This window comes from Canis lupus, chromosome 12, assembly GCF_003254725.2.
Source record: "Canis lupus dingo isolate Sandy chromosome 12, ASM325472v2, whole genome shotgun sequence".
Lineage (NCBI taxonomy): Eukaryota > Metazoa > Chordata > Mammalia > Carnivora > Canidae > Canis > Canis lupus.
The window spans coordinates 14,186,099-14,203,132 of record NC_064254.1 but is presented as its reverse complement, the minus strand read 5'-3'; the positions used below and the strand labels follow the sequence as shown (position 1 = coordinate 14,203,132).

At 39.7% G+C, this 17,034-nt stretch overlaps 1 long non-coding RNA gene across 11 annotated transcripts in view; it reads right to left on the bottom strand.

Moving 5' to 3' along the window:
* LOC112641677 (uncharacterized) overlaps positions 1 to 17,034 on the bottom strand; it is an 80,516-nt gene that overhangs the window by 44,831 nt on the left and 18,651 nt on the right. For 10 of the 11 annotated variants that reach the window (XR_007401145.1, XR_004804333.2, XR_003124767.3 and 7 more), the window contains 2 exons: positions 12,839 to 13,011; positions 1,733 to 1,792 (listed from right to left, as the gene is read on the bottom strand). This is a non-coding gene — a long non-coding RNA (uncharacterized LOC112641677). The remainder of the gene's footprint in view (positions 1 to 1,732; positions 1,793 to 12,838; positions 13,012 to 17,034) is intronic. The other variant, XR_007401148.1, reaches the window with a different exon arrangement.

Below are 17,034 nucleotides of genomic sequence, written 5' to 3'. Positions count from 1 at the left end.
TATCCAAGAGGTTTCCAGTTGCGTGGCTTGGTCCTCCTTCTGGGATGCTCCTCAGGTACCCCCTCTCACTCTGACCAGCCTTGACCACCTTCTCCCTACTCATCCTGAAGGACAGCTCTTCAATCTCACCCCTTACTCCAGGGATAGAAAACCTCTCCACATCCCTCTCAACAACAACCCCAAAAATTCAGTTGCTGCTCACTAACTGATAGGCTCATTACCTATGTGATGGGAAAATATTATTTGTTATTTGTCATTTCTGCCTCCCCCAGGTCTCCTATAGAGAGTGAATCCTAGAAACTAGAGGATCTTTAGTAAACTGAGCCCCATGCTATCATTCTCAGAATAATGGACTTTCATGTACTGATGGCAACATGATGAAGGACAACATTTTCTAAACTTTTCTCACTCCGACTCATAATAGGAAATGCACTGTACACTACAACTCTTCCACCACACACACTTTTTATTTCACTTTTTAAATTTTTTATTTCATTTCAAAAACATATTAAGTCTCACCCACTAAATTGATTTCACAACCCACTCTTGGTTTATAACCAACCCACAGTTTGAAAAATACTGAAAAAGTGAGTTGGGGCAGGTGTGTGGGCAGATGTGTGTGTGAGAGGGAGATTGAGGCAGAGAGAGAGAGAGAGAGAGGGAGAGAGAGAGAGAGAGAGAGGTGGGGGGAAGAGGTGAAAGAAAGGGAAACAGAAGTAGATCTGGGAGGGTCAGGAGAAAAGGAGGAATATAGAGCTTAATAGTAACTTTGGGGCAGATCATAGAGGTTGAATGAGGATTTTTATTGCCTCCTCTCTATTTTCCAGTAAAATCTGCATTCTCAGTGATGCTCTGGATCGACTTGGTAGGGCTACATACAAAACACCCTAACCTAGTTCAAAATTGGTAGAGAATAAAGCCAGAGGCTGCCCCGGGAAAGCAGGAGCATACAGACTGGGTGTATTTTAATATTTATGTATCTATGTAGATAGATACAACTATCTATGTTTCATGGAATCATCTGCATTGGACAGGCAACAGAATTTAGAGAAGAATGGTAGCTATATGGGATGGAAAGAAGGAAAGTTAGGGAGCCGGGAGGCCGAGGTCCTACTCTAGGATGGCCTCTACTTAGCACAGACCCACAAATGCCAATTCCTCATTCTGGGCCTCATCACCACCTGGAAAAGAGAAGAACTGGAAGATTTGTAAGGTCCTGTCCACTTCTAAGTTTTGAAGATTCCTGCATTGTATTCTTTATCTGTAAGACATTACAATCTTTGAGATCTTTATTGACCCAACAGAGTTCCCTTTGTTTACCTGCTTTGCATTTTGTACCAAACTAAGCCTCAGTCTTGGAAGATCATCTCTGATAGGTTTATAAGTGTGTATGCCTCTTCCCGACCTATACACATCCCCTTGTACACACACACACACGCACACACACACACACACACACACACACACTTCTAATGTGTTGGTCGTCTGGTCTGTCCCGCTGTGTCTATCTCACCCTGCTCTCTGATGCCAGAGACTGATGCCTGTATAAACCCAAGCAAGAGATCTCCTTTCTGGCTCTGATAACCTTTCCTCACTTCTCCCCTTCTCTAGGCCTCGGGGTGGAAATGGCTCTGCTGCTTCTGGCTCCTGTGCCTGTCTCTCTCTTGAGACATCTCTACCTATCACCTCTACCTGTGTAAAAATGCCTAACACTCATTGATATTTTCTTTACCTCACCAGATTTCGAAGATGAAGGCAGAAATCTTTTTTGAATCCTTCATTGCTGATGTCTCTAAAGGGACAGATGACACGCTCCAATTAGTGTCAGTTTATAAGAGTTTGTTAGTTGCTTTAGAAGCCAAAGCTTATAAACTTTTAAACACACATTTTTATGGGACATAAACATTTTTTCTTCAATAATATTAATAATGATTTTTGGTTTTCAATACTATTAATAAATATAGATTGGGCAAAATAAATGAAAGTAAAATTAGTGATAAAAGTATTAGGGGAAATATCAGTTCTTAAGATGGGACAAAAGCTTAAATAATAAAATCTATGAATAAATCCTCATGAATTTTTATAAATCTACGTATCCCTTATGGTCATATGATTCACCTAATCAGGGCATTACATTGAGCCTCTTTGTAAAAAAATATACGTACATACTTATGCACTCACACACATATATATGAACACATACACATAGACACACACACACAAAAGCCCGTTCACAATGAAGACATATAGTAATTTATGCTATACATATGTTTCTATGTTACAGAAGTTTTATTTAGGATAATGGTGTTAAACAAGGGACCAGTAATTGGACATTTAATTAATTAGGGTCATGCATACATTTCTTTTTTTTTTATAGTTTTTGTTTTGTACATTTCTAGTGATTGTTAGAATCATATATTTGGAATAGTGATGATTCCTTAGTTTAAAACAAATTATACATTTATTTCTCAAGTGTATGTACATGTCTCAAATATCTCATTAAGACAAAGAATCTTATTCAAGTTAAGAAGTTCCTAATAGAAATGTAAACATAACTCTGAATAATGAATGTGCTACCAGATTATGAAAAGCATATGGCTTGGGGCCTCTGTTCCCCTTTCCTCTTTCTTAGGAATTACTCACAGCACTTAGCTCAGAGCTGAGCACCTAACAGGTAATTGAAAAATAGGCTTGACTATTGAACAAGCTAAGTGAAGCCCAGTTAACTATAGTTCTTTCATGTACACACACGCACACACACGCACACACACACACACACATTCAAACACACACATCTGTAGTCAGATTAATGCCTTATTTATCTTACATTATTGTTAGTACATTTCCCAAATAAATAAAGCTCACCCCTTCAAAGTTATATATTTTAACTGAGATCACAAAATTTTCTTAAAGAAAATACACACTATTCTAACTTCTTAAATAAAAAATTCTCAACATAATGTAAACTGTAAGCAATGAATCATGATGGTTCTAATTATAAGCATCAGTCATTTTACTAGGCTCTCAGATTCTGTTTAGGAACTTTTAGTCATCATCAGGGTATTTATTATTTTTAAACTGTATTCTGAACACTTGAGGCAATGAGACCTCACCCCCTCCTACAACGCCTTAGGTCTGGTGGCAACTTTTGCCCCCAGAATAAAACCTGAGAGTTGATCCTTGAAGACAATAGGCATTCTGCTGGGAAGGATCCAGGTGTGGGTTTGAGTATGAGGCCATATTAAAATAAATCATCTGGTAACTGTAGCCATCATCTACATTAGATTCTTAGAGAAACAAAAAAGCAACTCCATCCAGGAGTAAAATATACTGAAAGGCAATATCCCTAAACCAAAGCCCCCTTTATTTTGCCCCTCTGGGTTCTCCAGCCTGCTTCTTCCTCTGTGGGGAAGCCCATGCTCTGTCTACATAAACAAAGCAGGTGGTCTGTCCTCTTCATGGAAGAGACCCATTAGGCACACAGTTCTGAACAAAAGCAGAGGAACTCTATAAGCAAGGATCATCCAACACTGAAGAAAAGCTGATTCCATAAAAGAGAAGAATCGAGTGAAAAGAGAGAGCAGCCATAATTCAGAGAATGGAAGTGACATTTTTAAGAAGTATAATTAGTATTTGCAGAGTTTGAAGAAGATGATGCATTCAGAAGCCAAGAGCAGGCTACTGCAAGAAAGAAGTATTTAGGGGCACCTGGGTAGCTCAGTAGGTTAGGTGTCAGACTCTTGGTTTGGGCTCAAGTGATGATCTCATGGTCTTAGGATCAAGCCCCAGGTTGGGTTCTGTGCTGAGCATAGAGTCTGCTTCAGATTCTCTCTCCCTCTCCCTCCTGTTCACTTTCTCTTTCTCTCTGTCTCTAAAATAAATAAAATCTTTTATAAAAAGGAACATTTAAAGGACAGGAAAGAATTTCAGGAAATTAAAAAATGATAATTTAAAAAATAAAACCATCATATCAACAATAGAATAAAGAAGACTAAAGACCAAAATAGATGTCTGGAATTTATGACTGATCTGTGAACATCTATAAATTGATCTAGAAGCAACCTATAAACAGCTCATAATGTAAGGCAACAAGATAAAGGGATGGAAAATGTGATAGGTGAGTTAGGGGACATAGAAAAAATCTGTGAGATCAAGTATATGTTGAATAAGAATTTTAGGAGAAAACAGGGACAAAGGAGAGGAGAAAACAATTTTTTAAAAAAAGGGAGTGATGAACTCCCCCTGGGCTGAAGAATTATAGGAATCTCCAGATTGGAAGGGGCCCATGAAGTCTCAAAAGAATGTCCAAAAGGATCCCAACTAGGGGTAGGGGAGATTTCAGAATTTTAAAAAATAAAGAGAAAAGCTTTAAAGCTTCTGGAAGAAAAGATAGTTTTTATAAAGGAAGTGGAGACAGACTGGCATCAGACTACTTGTTGGTTCCAGTAGGTGCTAGAAGTCAGGCAAGCAGTGCAAACACACGTGGAGACAAGAGAGGAAATGCACCTGTGTGTCATGCAAGGAGGCTGGGGGCAGCTCTGATGGCTTCCTGCCTAATATTGTTGTTACCTTCTTTTTTACTAACAAAACCCCAACTCTTTTTTTTTTAAAGACTTTATTTGACAGAGAGAGAGAGAGAGAGCATAAGCAGGGAGAACAGCAGGCAGAGGGAGAGGGAGAAGCAGGCCTTCCGCTGAGTAGGGTGCTCCATGTGGGGCTCATTCCCAAGACCCTGGTATCATGACCTGAGCCAAAGGTATATGCTTAAACGACTGAGTCACTGAGCCATCTAGGTGCCCCAGAACCCCAACTCTTGGGGAGGAGGATCTCAAGGAACCTAGCTAAATTCTTGTCACCAGACTCTTGTGAAACTAGGAGTGGCCATCTGACCCAGTTCTGGACAATGAGAGTAAGCAGAAGTTGGTCCCTGGAACTTCCTGGGTAGCTTTTTCTAAGGAACAGACTCACTAGCCTGACTTTTCTGTTCATTTGTTTCTTTTCCTTTTCCCCCTGCCTGCTTCTCAGAATGTGAACTTGAAATGCCTTAAAGCTCACACCCATGCTGTGACCCAAAAGACCAATGCTCACATGATAAAGGTGCTGCTAGAGGAGGGCAGAAGGAACCTGGGTCCCTGATGAAAAATAAAATCACAAAATAATTCAAAGAAAGGTGGCAAATTTACAAAATAATTTTGGAGGAGGAATGGTCATTTTAAGTGGGGCATAAAATGTATAAGCCACACAAAGGAAGATTAATGAATTTGACAAATTAAAATTTTAAAATTTTAAAATAGTCCCACAAAAGTCAAATAATTAAAGATAAACTGAAAAAATCCATTATTGCCACTCATGTCATGAAAAGCTAATTCCCTCAATATAATAAACTCCCTAAAAATTGCTACTGGAGAAAAAAAAAGACTGACTCAAAGAGAAAAACAGGCTAAAGGTAATAACAGTTCACAGGATAAGGACTACAATCACCCTTCTATGAGAAGATATTTATCTCATAATAAAGGTTAAAACTAAAAAGAAAAAAAAATAAATAAAGGTTAAAACTATGGTGAAATACTGTATATAACATATATTATATTATATATTAATATTACTTATCATATTAAATACTATATATATGTATTCTTGCCTGATCTTGTATCTTTATAGAATTTTCTAAACAGATAAATGGGAAAATTGCCCTTGGAAAGAGTTTGGATGATGATCAGGAGACAATGATAGATGGAACGTTTACTTTTCACCATATAACTCTTTCTTTATTTTGAAATAGAGAGAGTACATGTGAGTGGGAGGTGGGTGAGGTGCAGAAGGAGAGGGAGAGAGAGAATATTTAAGCAGACTCCCTGATGAGGGTGGAACCCCATGTGGGGTTCAATCTTAAGACCCCAAGGTCATAATCTGAGCCAAAGTTAAGAGTCAGGCACTCAACCAACCAAACCACCCAGGCATCCCATAACTCCTCTTTTTAATTAAACATCATATTTTGAGGTAATTGTAGGTTCACAGGCAGTTGTAAGAAATAATACAGAGAGAGTCCTTGTGCCTTTTACCCAGTTTCCTCCTGTGGTAACAATTTGCGAAACTATAGTCCAATATCACAACTAGTATATTGATACTGATACGTTTTCAACACCACGGGATCCCTCATGTTCCCTTTCATGGCTACATCCACTTTCTTCTCACCTGTAACTCCTCCTTAACCCCTAGCAACCACTGATGGACATCGCAGGAATGTTGTACAAATGAAATTACACAGTACATAGCTTTTTTGCATTGGATCTTATCACTAGACATAATTCATTAGAGATTCATCCAGGTTGCTGCATGCATCAACAATTTGTTGCTCTTTATTGATGAATAAGTTCCATGGTATAAGTATAAACCACAATTTATTCACTCATTGAAGGATATAAGGGTTATTTTCAGTTTGGGGCTATTTTGAATAAAGTTCCTATAAACATTCATGGACAGTTTTTTTGTGTGACCATAAGTTTTTCTTTCTCTGGGGTAAGTTCTCAAGTGTATAACTAATGGATGGTATAGAAATCACATGTTTAGTTTTTAAAGAAATGGCCAAACTCATGGCTGCACCATTTTACATTCCCACCTGCAATGGAAAAGTGATGTAGATTCTCCACTTCCTCTCTAGCACTCGGTGTTGTCACAGTTTTTTCTTTAGCCATTCTGATATACATTTAGTAATACCTTGTCTCTTAATTCACATTTCCCTCATGGCTAATGATTGTTGAACAACTTTTCACGTATTTATCTGCCATTTGTATATCTTCATTGGTGAGATGTCTCTTCATGTTTTTTGTATGTGTTTTAATTGGATTTTTTTCACTGTTGAGTTTTGGGAGTTCTTTATATATTCCAGATACTAAGCCTTTTGTCACATACAGAGTTTGCAAATATTTTTCCTTGTCTGTCCTTTCTCTTTTTATCCATTTAATAGGGTCTTTTGTTGAGTGCAAGTTTTGAATTTAATAAAGTTCAATTTATCATTTTTCCTTTTATGAGTCATGCCTTTGGTGTCATGTCTAAAAACTCTTTCCCTAGTCCAAGATCCTGATGGTTTACTTCTAGATTTAATTTTCGGAAAGTTTTATAATTTTATTTTTTACATTTAAGTCCATTTTCCATTTGAGATTTTAAAAAATAAAGTATGAGGTTTAGGTCAAGTTTCTTTTTTTTGACAGGGCTACAGATGTCCAATTATTCTTGCACCATTTGTTAAAAAATCTACCCTTATTCCATTGAATTGCCTTTGCACCTTTGTCAAAAATCATATATTTATGTGGATCTATCTATGGGTTTCCTCTTATCTACCATTGATGTATGTGCCTGTCATTCCACCGATACTACACAGTCTGGGTTATTGTGCAATAAGATAAGTCTTTACATCAAAAAGACTGATTCCTCCTTATTTATTTTTTTAAAATTGTTTTAGCTATTCTAGCTTCTTTGTCTTTCTCAATAAATTTTACACTTGATCTTGACCAGGAGGCCAAGAAATGATTTCAGATAAATTACAGACTAATTTTATCTATACCTTTAAAAAACTGTCCTAGGATTTAATAGGGATTAAGTTAAACTTAAGTATCAATTTGGGAAGAATCACATTTACTTGGCTGTCTTTTAACACATGAACATGGTATGTTTCTCCATTTATTTAGATCAACTTTGATTTCTTTAATTAGTATTCTGTATTTTTTAGTATTCAAATCCTGGACATGTTTTATTAGGTTTACAGCAAAGTATTTCATTTAAAGTGAGTGTTTATAAATTGTATTGTATTTTTTGTTTTGATGTCCATTTAATCATTGCTGATAAATAGAAATATTGATTTTTGTAAGTTAATGTATCCTGCAACCTTATTGAAATCAATTATTAATTCTAGAAGGATTTGTTTTTAGATTCCTGAGCATTCTCTACATGAACAATCATGTCATGGGAAAATAAGGACAGTTTTATTACTTCTCTTCTAATCTGTATAACTTTAATTTCATTTTCTTCCCTTATTGCAGTGGCTAGTACTTCTAGCACCAGTTGAATAAGAGGGGTAAGAAAGGACATTCTTGCCTTGTTCCCACTATTGGGGGAAAGCAGTCAGTCTTTTATTATTAAGTATAATATTAACTGCAGGGTTTTTGAAGATGCTCTTTATTAATTTGGATAAGTTCCTATTTTTCTGAGCATTTTATCATGAATAGGTGTTGAATTTTGTTAAATGCTTTTTCTGAATCAATTGATATGATCATGTGATTTTTTTCTTTAGACTGGTTAATATAATGAATTATAATGATTATTTTCTGACTATTGAAACAGCTTTGTATCCCTGGAAGGTACAAATGATAAGAATATTAATGCAAATCACTTGTAGTATCTTTGAGTCTCACCCAAACCATTCTTTCTCTGAGCTCTACTGCACTTCCTTACCTGCTAGAGAGGTTGACAAGACTGGCTTTAGAGGACACTAATCCAGGCAAAGATCACAGGCCATGATGCTGGCAAGTATCACAGGGCAGCCAGCATGCCAAAGAAGAGAGTACTGTGGATACATCAGACTGAGTGAGGAGATATATGCATTGTGCCAAGCTTGCTGCCTTGGGGCCCACCGAGGTATTAGCCTTCAGTTGGCCAGTAATTTCTTTTTCTTTCTTTCTTTCTTTCTTTCTTTCTTTCTTTCTTTCTTTCTTTCTTTCTTTCTTTCTTTCTTTCTTTCTTTCTTTCTTTCTTTCTTTCTTTCTTTCTTCTTTCTTCTTCTTTCTTTCTTTCTTCTTTCTTTCTTTCTTTTTCTCTTTCTTTCTTTCTTTCTTTCTTTTTTAAGTAACTTCTTTTTTAAAAAGAAGATTTTATTTATTCATTTGAGAGAAAGAGAGAGAGCACGAGTTGGGGGAGTGGCATAGGGACAAGCAGACTCCCCACCGAGTGGGGAGCCCAATGTGGGGCTCAATCCCAAAACCCTGAGACCATGATGAGAGCCTAAGTCAGATGTTTAACCAACTGAGCCACCCAGGTGCCCCTGGCCAGACATTTCTTTGGAGAACAATATAACTGATTAATTCTGGCTAACTTTGCCCATAAACATACAAAGAATGAGGGGAGAATGCATCCAGCTATTGTAGGAATGCAGTCCTCATGCACATAAACTCATATCCGCTTACTTTGCCTTGCTGTATTCTAGGAATTGATTCTACATTTTTGGTGGTGTGGAATAAATTGCCTTCAACAAATCCCAGATCTTGTCACATTAATCTAGTGCACAGTTATAAAAATACCCATAGACCTCTAACATTGCTCATAGGCTGGAAAAACACATCTGAGAGAGATGAAGCTTGGATAGGATTCCTTTAGCCTAAAGTCCATATAATATTTAAGCTACCTGGAAGAAACCGGCAAAATCTGGTGTGTGGGGGCTCTCCCTGTGCCTAAGAACCCTAGGGAGGCCAGATAATCCAAAGCAAATGTCTGTTTAGAAGCAAAGGCCACTGATAAATTTAATTCTCTCATCTGAATCATCTGGTGAGGAATTTATATATGTCTAGTGAGAGTGGAAAAATGTTACCAAGCATTTTAGATGGAAAGGGCTCCATATTCTATTTTTCTTTCCTAGATTGGCGTTTCTCAATTTTTTTCATTCTATCTCCCCCAGGGAGGCTTTTTATACACTTTTTTCCTAATTGTTTCCATGCCCACACAAAATTTGGATACTACAGATATATTGTGTATCTGTTTATATTGATGGAAAAGGTTGAGCTTTGGAGGGCCATAAATGATTATAATATCTAATTCCACCCACAATCAGTTTTTGCCCCCCTTGGCAGCAATATTTCCCCAGTTAAGAATACATGGCCTAGATAAATGAGTGTCTAAATTCTTCATGAAAGCAGGAGAAAGAAATACCCTAAAACCACTTCTAAGTTTGCTCTCATGTCCTGTCCTGAGAATTGCTATAATAATTATTCTCCTTTATGTGGGCACAACTATTGGTATACTTCATTCCAGGATCAAGTAGAAAGAGATTTACTACAATCAAGGAAGTCAGTTTCAGGAAGTCTGGAAAGGCCTGGAAAGTCATAATTAGGCAGCTATCTTCTTATCTGCATTCTCTTCTAGGAACATGAGTTCCCACCAGAGTAGGTTCTAAGTAAAGGCTCTCACTGGCTCCCACCCAGTGCTGGGTGTCTCCTCCACAAATCCAAATGCCTAAAGTCCTCATCCACACATCCTTCTGGTGTCCTTTCACTGTTATGACAAGAAAGAGGATTAATAGAGGGTGAATTATGGCAACATTTTTTGCAATATTCAATGGCCTGACTCTGATGCCATTCTTTTTTAAGATTTTATTTATGAGAGAGAGAGAGAGAGAGAGAGAGAGAGAGAGAAAGCAGAGACATAGGCAGAGGGAGAAGCAGGCACCATGAAGGGAGCCTGATGGGGGACTCGATCCCAGGACCCCAAGATCATGCTCTGGGCCAAAGGTGGGCGCTAAACCACTGAGCCACCCAGGGATCCCCTCTGATGCCATTCTTAAGTGTACCAGCTTAATCCAAGACATTATATAAAATCTAGTGTTACATCTTAGACTTGGAGTCTAACAGATTTTGGTCCATGAACCATGACATACTTTTCAAGGGCATTCATCGCAACATATTAAAAAAAGGTGTGTATCCAATTTGCCCACATCATAGCCTTCTTTGATTCATTTTCATTGGACTTTGGCAGCCATAGTCACATCAGGTAGCAGGGAAAGTGAAGTTGCTTGGTGGAAGCTGAGCATGCTAAGGTACCAGGTATGCCAGGGAAAGCTACTGCTGAGTTTGAGGGAGGCTCTAACATTATTTCCATAAACTGGTTTAATGAAGAATCTAAAGTCATTAGAAGATAAACATGAGATAGTTTCCTTTATGGAATATCTGCCACCTGCTGAGAAGTAGCCAAACTTTCCATCACCTTGATTATCAGAGCAGCCTCGCTTCAGGTCTGTGAGAGTCAGTGCTGCCAATTTCAAGCCTCAACTCTGTATCAAAGAGGACATTCTTCTCTTTCCACATTCCTGATTCCAGGGTAGCCTACAGGGGAGTCTGGCTGGGGCTGGCGAATGAGACACAGTCAGCTCCCACACATGCCTCCATCCTCTTCTCCATTTTTGTGTTGGGGTAGAGAGCAGAGGGATGGAAGGTATGTATCTTCTTAAGTGGTTGCCTATAGTGAGCTTTCAGGCTCCTCCAGACTTCACCTTGCTCGGTCATAATTGCTGATTTGGCTCAGTATCTGTGAACTCAGAAGGATCCGGTAGCAATTCCAACAGCCTTATGGATGAGGAGCTCAATTTAGAGGTGTTCCCCTTGGCATATGTGGACTCTTGGGAGACTAGGCCATCTGTTTCACTTATCTTCTAGCCAATGGATTCACCCACTTCTCTGATGCTCCAAAACTTTGGTCTCTGTCAAGACCATGGCCCTAAATCCCATTTGTCCTTCCTAACCCCAAATCTGGGGTTTATGACATGTACATGATCCATTTTCCACAATTCTTAGGAACTATAGAGGGAGCCCTTGTCTCTGTCTGGTGGCACACTGTGCAATCTCTGTCCAGAGATTTTTCTGCCTCTTTGGTAGCCCTGGTTTGGGTTCTCACAACTGGTGACTCAGTGTCACAACCAGGGAATAAAATTTCCAAATTCTTCTACTTGCTGAACTTACTTTCAAGGGTCTACATGAAAAGTTACAAGTGATTCTCTTGAGGTCTCATCCTGTGACTTCAGAAAGCAGAAGTCCCCTCGGACGAAAAAGGGAGGAGGATGGCTTGGAGGGCTCATGGCACCTGCTGAACTGGGCAGTTTCATTCCACACCTGGTTGCCCTCTGACACCTACTGGGAGAAGGGATGGAGAGTAGTAGAAGCTATGTTCCTTCCCAAGCCCAGTTGTGGTGTCTGACCCATTAATGGTAAGGAATTTGGATTTCACTCCCCATTACATGGCTTCTGTCCAAAGCTCTTGATTCCTTTTCCCTCACAAGGATACGTTGCAGATATGGCTCTGGGTTGTTGTCATAGATCTGGTGGCTGGCCACTCTGCCTTACCTCAGCTCCATTGCTCAACTCCATCTGGCTCAACCTCTGAGTCTCAGTGCAAATTTTCAAGAGAGGGAATCTGATTGGCTTTACTTCAGACAGATGTTCACTACTGGTTTAACCAGATGTGGATGGAAGGGCCAGTCATCAGATAAAAACATGTCTTCTTAGGCCTACTCATTCATCAGGGCTTATGGTTAGGATTACTATATCATCCTATCAACCAAACTGAGGCTTTCTGGAGAGCAAAGGGTAGAGTTAGCAAGAATTCCAGCTGTGCGCACAAATCGGGACTGTCCTGAGCAAATCAAGATGTGTACTCACCCCTACCTGAAGAAAATCCCAAAGAAGGAAGAAGAGCTAGACAAGCATACCAGGCACATTTATGATGTAGCACAAAACAAATTAGTCATGAGGCTCCTTGAGGGAAGGAAATGTGTCTTGTACATCTTTGTATTTCAAAGTCTAATATGGTGTCTGTCAGATGTGGAGATAGCTAATGAATACCCATGGAATGAATGACAATTTAACAAGCTCCAATATCTTGTTGAAAAATGTAGTTAATTTTTACATGTCAACTTGGAAGTGTTTTTCTTTTTTTTTTTTTTTTTAAAAAAAGGTAAAACATTCAAAGCATTCTCTCTGAGAGACATTTGATAGTCCTGTTAATCAAGTTGCCTACATAATGCACTGAGAATTTTGAAGCTTGGGACTGTGCCCTTTCTATAATTTGGCTTAAAACGTACCTGCACCAAAGCCGCATGTTTTCTTATGAAAGAGTCTTTCATTGGGAACGTTGGTGATTCTCAAGTTTCTACCCAGAACTTCAGCCCTGATCCACAGGCTTATTTTGGCAATTCTTTGTCAGGAACTTAGGCGGAAATTGTAATCTCTCTTATTTGTCATTGGTCACCCTTGGCTGCAGGATAAAAACAGAAGCAGGGAAATGGAGTATGGTTGGAGGGGGTAGGAAGAAGGGATACAGAAGAGAGGAAGTAAGAGAGGAAAAGACAGGAAGATACCCAAAGACAGAAGTAAGGCTAGAGCCAGGAAAGAACCTAGAACAACTGCTGAACATCATCTCTGAGGGATGCCATGTATGTGGTGCCTCATGGTGTCTGTAAAAGCCCACTGACTCCCAGCGACCCCTCCTATGGGGGACTTCCCACTTCTCTTTCAATCTAGGCCTTTCTTAGGCATGTGCAGCCATATTCATATACCTTTTTGAAGCCATCTCTAAGAACAACATCTTTAAGACCAGCAGAGGTAGTACGAAGCTGGGCTGAACACCTTCGCCCTCCTCCATCTGATATCAGAGTACCACTTTCCACAAGCTCTGTTAATATGGCCATGGGTCTCTATCTGTATTCCAGAACGCATCTGACCCCAGAGACAATGACCTAAATAATATTTTAAAATACTGTGAAAGGAAAATTGTCTTCTTTATTGTAGAGGGTGAAGCCATTATTTTATTCATTATTTATTATTTTGTCTTAAATGGGTTTATATTTGGGATGCCTAGTTCAGCAGTTGAGCATCTGCCTTTGGCTCAGGGCATGATTCTGAGTCCAGGGATTGAGTTCACATTGGGTTCCCTGTGAGGAGCCTGCTTTTCCCTCTGCCTACTTCTCTGCCTCTCTCTGTGCGTCTCTCATGAATAAATAAATAAAATCTTTTTTAAAAAATCGATTTATATTTGATGCTTTTCTACAAAAAAAATAAGGTATGATGTGTATGACAAGAGAAATAGAAAAGATATATTAGGAAAAATGTATTACCTCCTCTCCTGACCCTTCTTTCATATTTTGTTTTTTTTTTTTTCTTTTTTTTTTTTTTCTTTCATATTTTGAAGCTACATTTTTTATTCCTTTAAATTATCATAGAAACTGTATTTTTTTGCTGATTTTTGTACTTATGAATGTTCAAGTTGCTTTAACTTCTTTTCCTCTTCAGTCTCTATTATTTTAATTAAAATATTCTTGTGTTATGTCGATTTCTCTGGGAAGAAAGTCTCTGCACAACCCTCCCCAGATCTTGTTCTGTGGGAGAAGCTCTAATGCCAGGCATTTCCCTTCTCTTGGGTGGCAGCTGCCTGAATCACAGACATAAAGCCTCAGAGTATTTAACTTGGCTTTAGAGAGTCTCCTTGCAAACTCAAACTTAATGAGGATAGGAAAATTATTACAGAGGTGTTCTTGATCGCGTACAGAATGAAGGCACATTTGCAGTGGTCAGTGACAAGAGGGTATACCCCACTGTGTCTCTGCCAACCTCAGGCTCCAGAATTTCCCTAAGGCCTCATTGCCTCAGAAACCCAATAAACAGCCCAGGTTGTTTATTGGAAAGGGGCTCTGCCTCTCATCTACCATTCACTATTGCCCCTGGTGGCCTGACCACCCTTGCTTTCGGGTTGAGAAAATGGCAAAATCAGGGCCGTGTTTATGCGGTGCATTGAATTGTCACCTGTAAGAAGAAAGCATAGAGAAAGAATGAGGCTCAAGAAATTGGTTAGTCTGGGCATAAAGACATGAATGCCTTGAAATCATAAGGAAAATAGAAGGGTTACAAGTTTTCTTTTTAAGATTTCAGAATGTTTCATGATGGTTTAAGCCCATACCACACTATTTTTTAGACCACAGTTTGGCAAATTGTGGCCTGTGGGCCAAATCTGGCCAGGCAGCAGTTTTTATAAATAAAGTTTTATTGGAACACAGCCACACCCACTTGTTTACATATTGTCTATGGCTGCTTTTGGGCTAGAAAGGCCGAGTTGAGCAGTTGCAATAGAGACCATATGTGATCCACAAAGCCTAAAATATTTACTCTCTGGCCCTTTACAGAAAATTTTGCCAACTCCTGTTTTAGGCCAACTTTAACACAGTCTCATCCTCCTCACTAATTTAACAGGAAGATATTTATATATCAGTGCAAAAGGAGAAAACATTGCTTATGATCGTGTCACTGTTTTTCTGCACCCACAAGTATTTCCTAGAGGGATTGCAAAGGGCGTAGCATTTGAGTCCTGCCTCCATGCTCTCCAAGTGTATATCCCTGGGCCTGTCCCATAACGTTTCATGCCTGTTTCTCATCTGTATATGGGAATTCCACTTGCATATAGCTCATCAGGTCGTAATGATTATTATTTAATGAATAGATGTTTTGTAACCAAGTAAAGAGTCAAGGACAGTGCCAGGCCATATATGGCCTCAATGAACATTCTCCATTAAGTGGTCCCTTTTTATTGCATAGCCCATTTCTCTATACCTAACATTCCATAAAACACACATTTATCAGAAAAGAGGAAAGAGAGAGAACCTGGAAAGAGGGCAGAAACTCATCTGTAATTCAGCAAGATCTAAGCACCTACCCCTTATTTATTTTTCCTAAAAATCATTCATAACAATTCCTGAACTGGATGTACTAGAACATGGCCTCCAGAATGGTCCCTATAAAAATTATAAACTAACCGTTGAAGAGAATGACAATACTCAGTGGCACTGCAATCTGCTCAATTCACTAGGTCCCCAGAATCCGGTTATTACAACTCAGTCTCATGCTTCAGTGGGCTAATTGTTCCTTGGATCGAATCACCCGCCGAGGCTCAGCACCTAGCTCTCTTCAAAGCACTTAATAAATTAGTGGCTCTCCACATGTACTTACCTGTGCACCACAAAGTCAGACACACAGGGTCTGGGCTGCCCTGGGTTTGAAAACAGGAAAGCTAATCAGGTCATTGCTCAGAGTGAGTCCAAGGAGCACGGGAGTAATTTGCCCCAAGCACCCAGCGCTGCTTTACCCCTTGACAGAACTGCTGAATCAATTAGCCTAATTAAATGAGGTGGAAAATTACTCCCACAAATAAGTTGCCATGAAAGGCAAGTCTTAATTTGGCCGAAGGGAAAGCAAACAGCTTTCCCCAGTGTCTTGCCAGAGTCTATGAATGGGGAATAATTGGCATTTATGTGTGTGTGTGTTTTTAAAGCCACGGTACAAATATGTTTTCGTTGACAAGCAGCTGAGGCTTTCTCTGGTAGAAAGAGAGGGTTCTAATTAAGGAACGGTATAATTGTGTGTGTTGGCTGAAATGCCGCATGTACCCCGCCTGCAAACATCGAGGCCTGGAACTCGCCCCACTGTGAGGAGCAGGGGCTCAGGGCACCATGGACCCCTGGCAGGGGCACCTGACAGCAGCCAGCAGCCTCTGCTTTCTTCCTGGAGATGTTTCTCACTAACCTATGCAGGGAGGATCAGAGCACTCCACTGCAAGTGACCCAGAAAGGCAAACTAAGAAGTTAAAAAGGATGCCTTCGTCCTGTGGAATCCACTACAGGCCTTAAGAAGGATGTTGGAGGGGCACCTTGGTGCCTCAGTGGTTGAGCATCTGCCTTTGGCTCAGGTCGTGATCCTGGGGTCGTGGGATCGAGTCCCGCATCAGGGTCCCCACAGGGGGCCTGCTTCTCCCTCTGCCTGTGTCTCTGCCTCTCTTTCTGTGTCTTTCATGAATAAGTACATAAAATCCTTTAAAAAAAAAAGGAATGATGTTGGAGAAATACATTTCTGAGTGTAGAAAGGTGATCAAAATTACTTGATAAGACAAAAACAGTTGCATGATGGTCTATGCCAGAGTGAAATGCAGCCACCTCGCTCTTCCGCAACTCAGCCCCCAAACTCTGGGACCATCCAACCCTCTGCCTGCCCCAAGCCCAGCCCCATCTACAAGGAGAACTCGAAGACCTCTGCATGGCTGGAGAGGCTGTAGGGCCTTGGAATCCTCAGACAAACCCAGCAAAACTCTTGCCCAAGCTGGCCTCCATGGGCACTGTAACTGATAAGTTTGTTCACCAAAAAGTCTCTTTTGGATATCTTTCTTAAAGATCTCTCTCCCAACAGGGATGAGGGTTTGAAAAAAAAAAAAAGTCAGCTATGGGGAGAAAGAAAATCT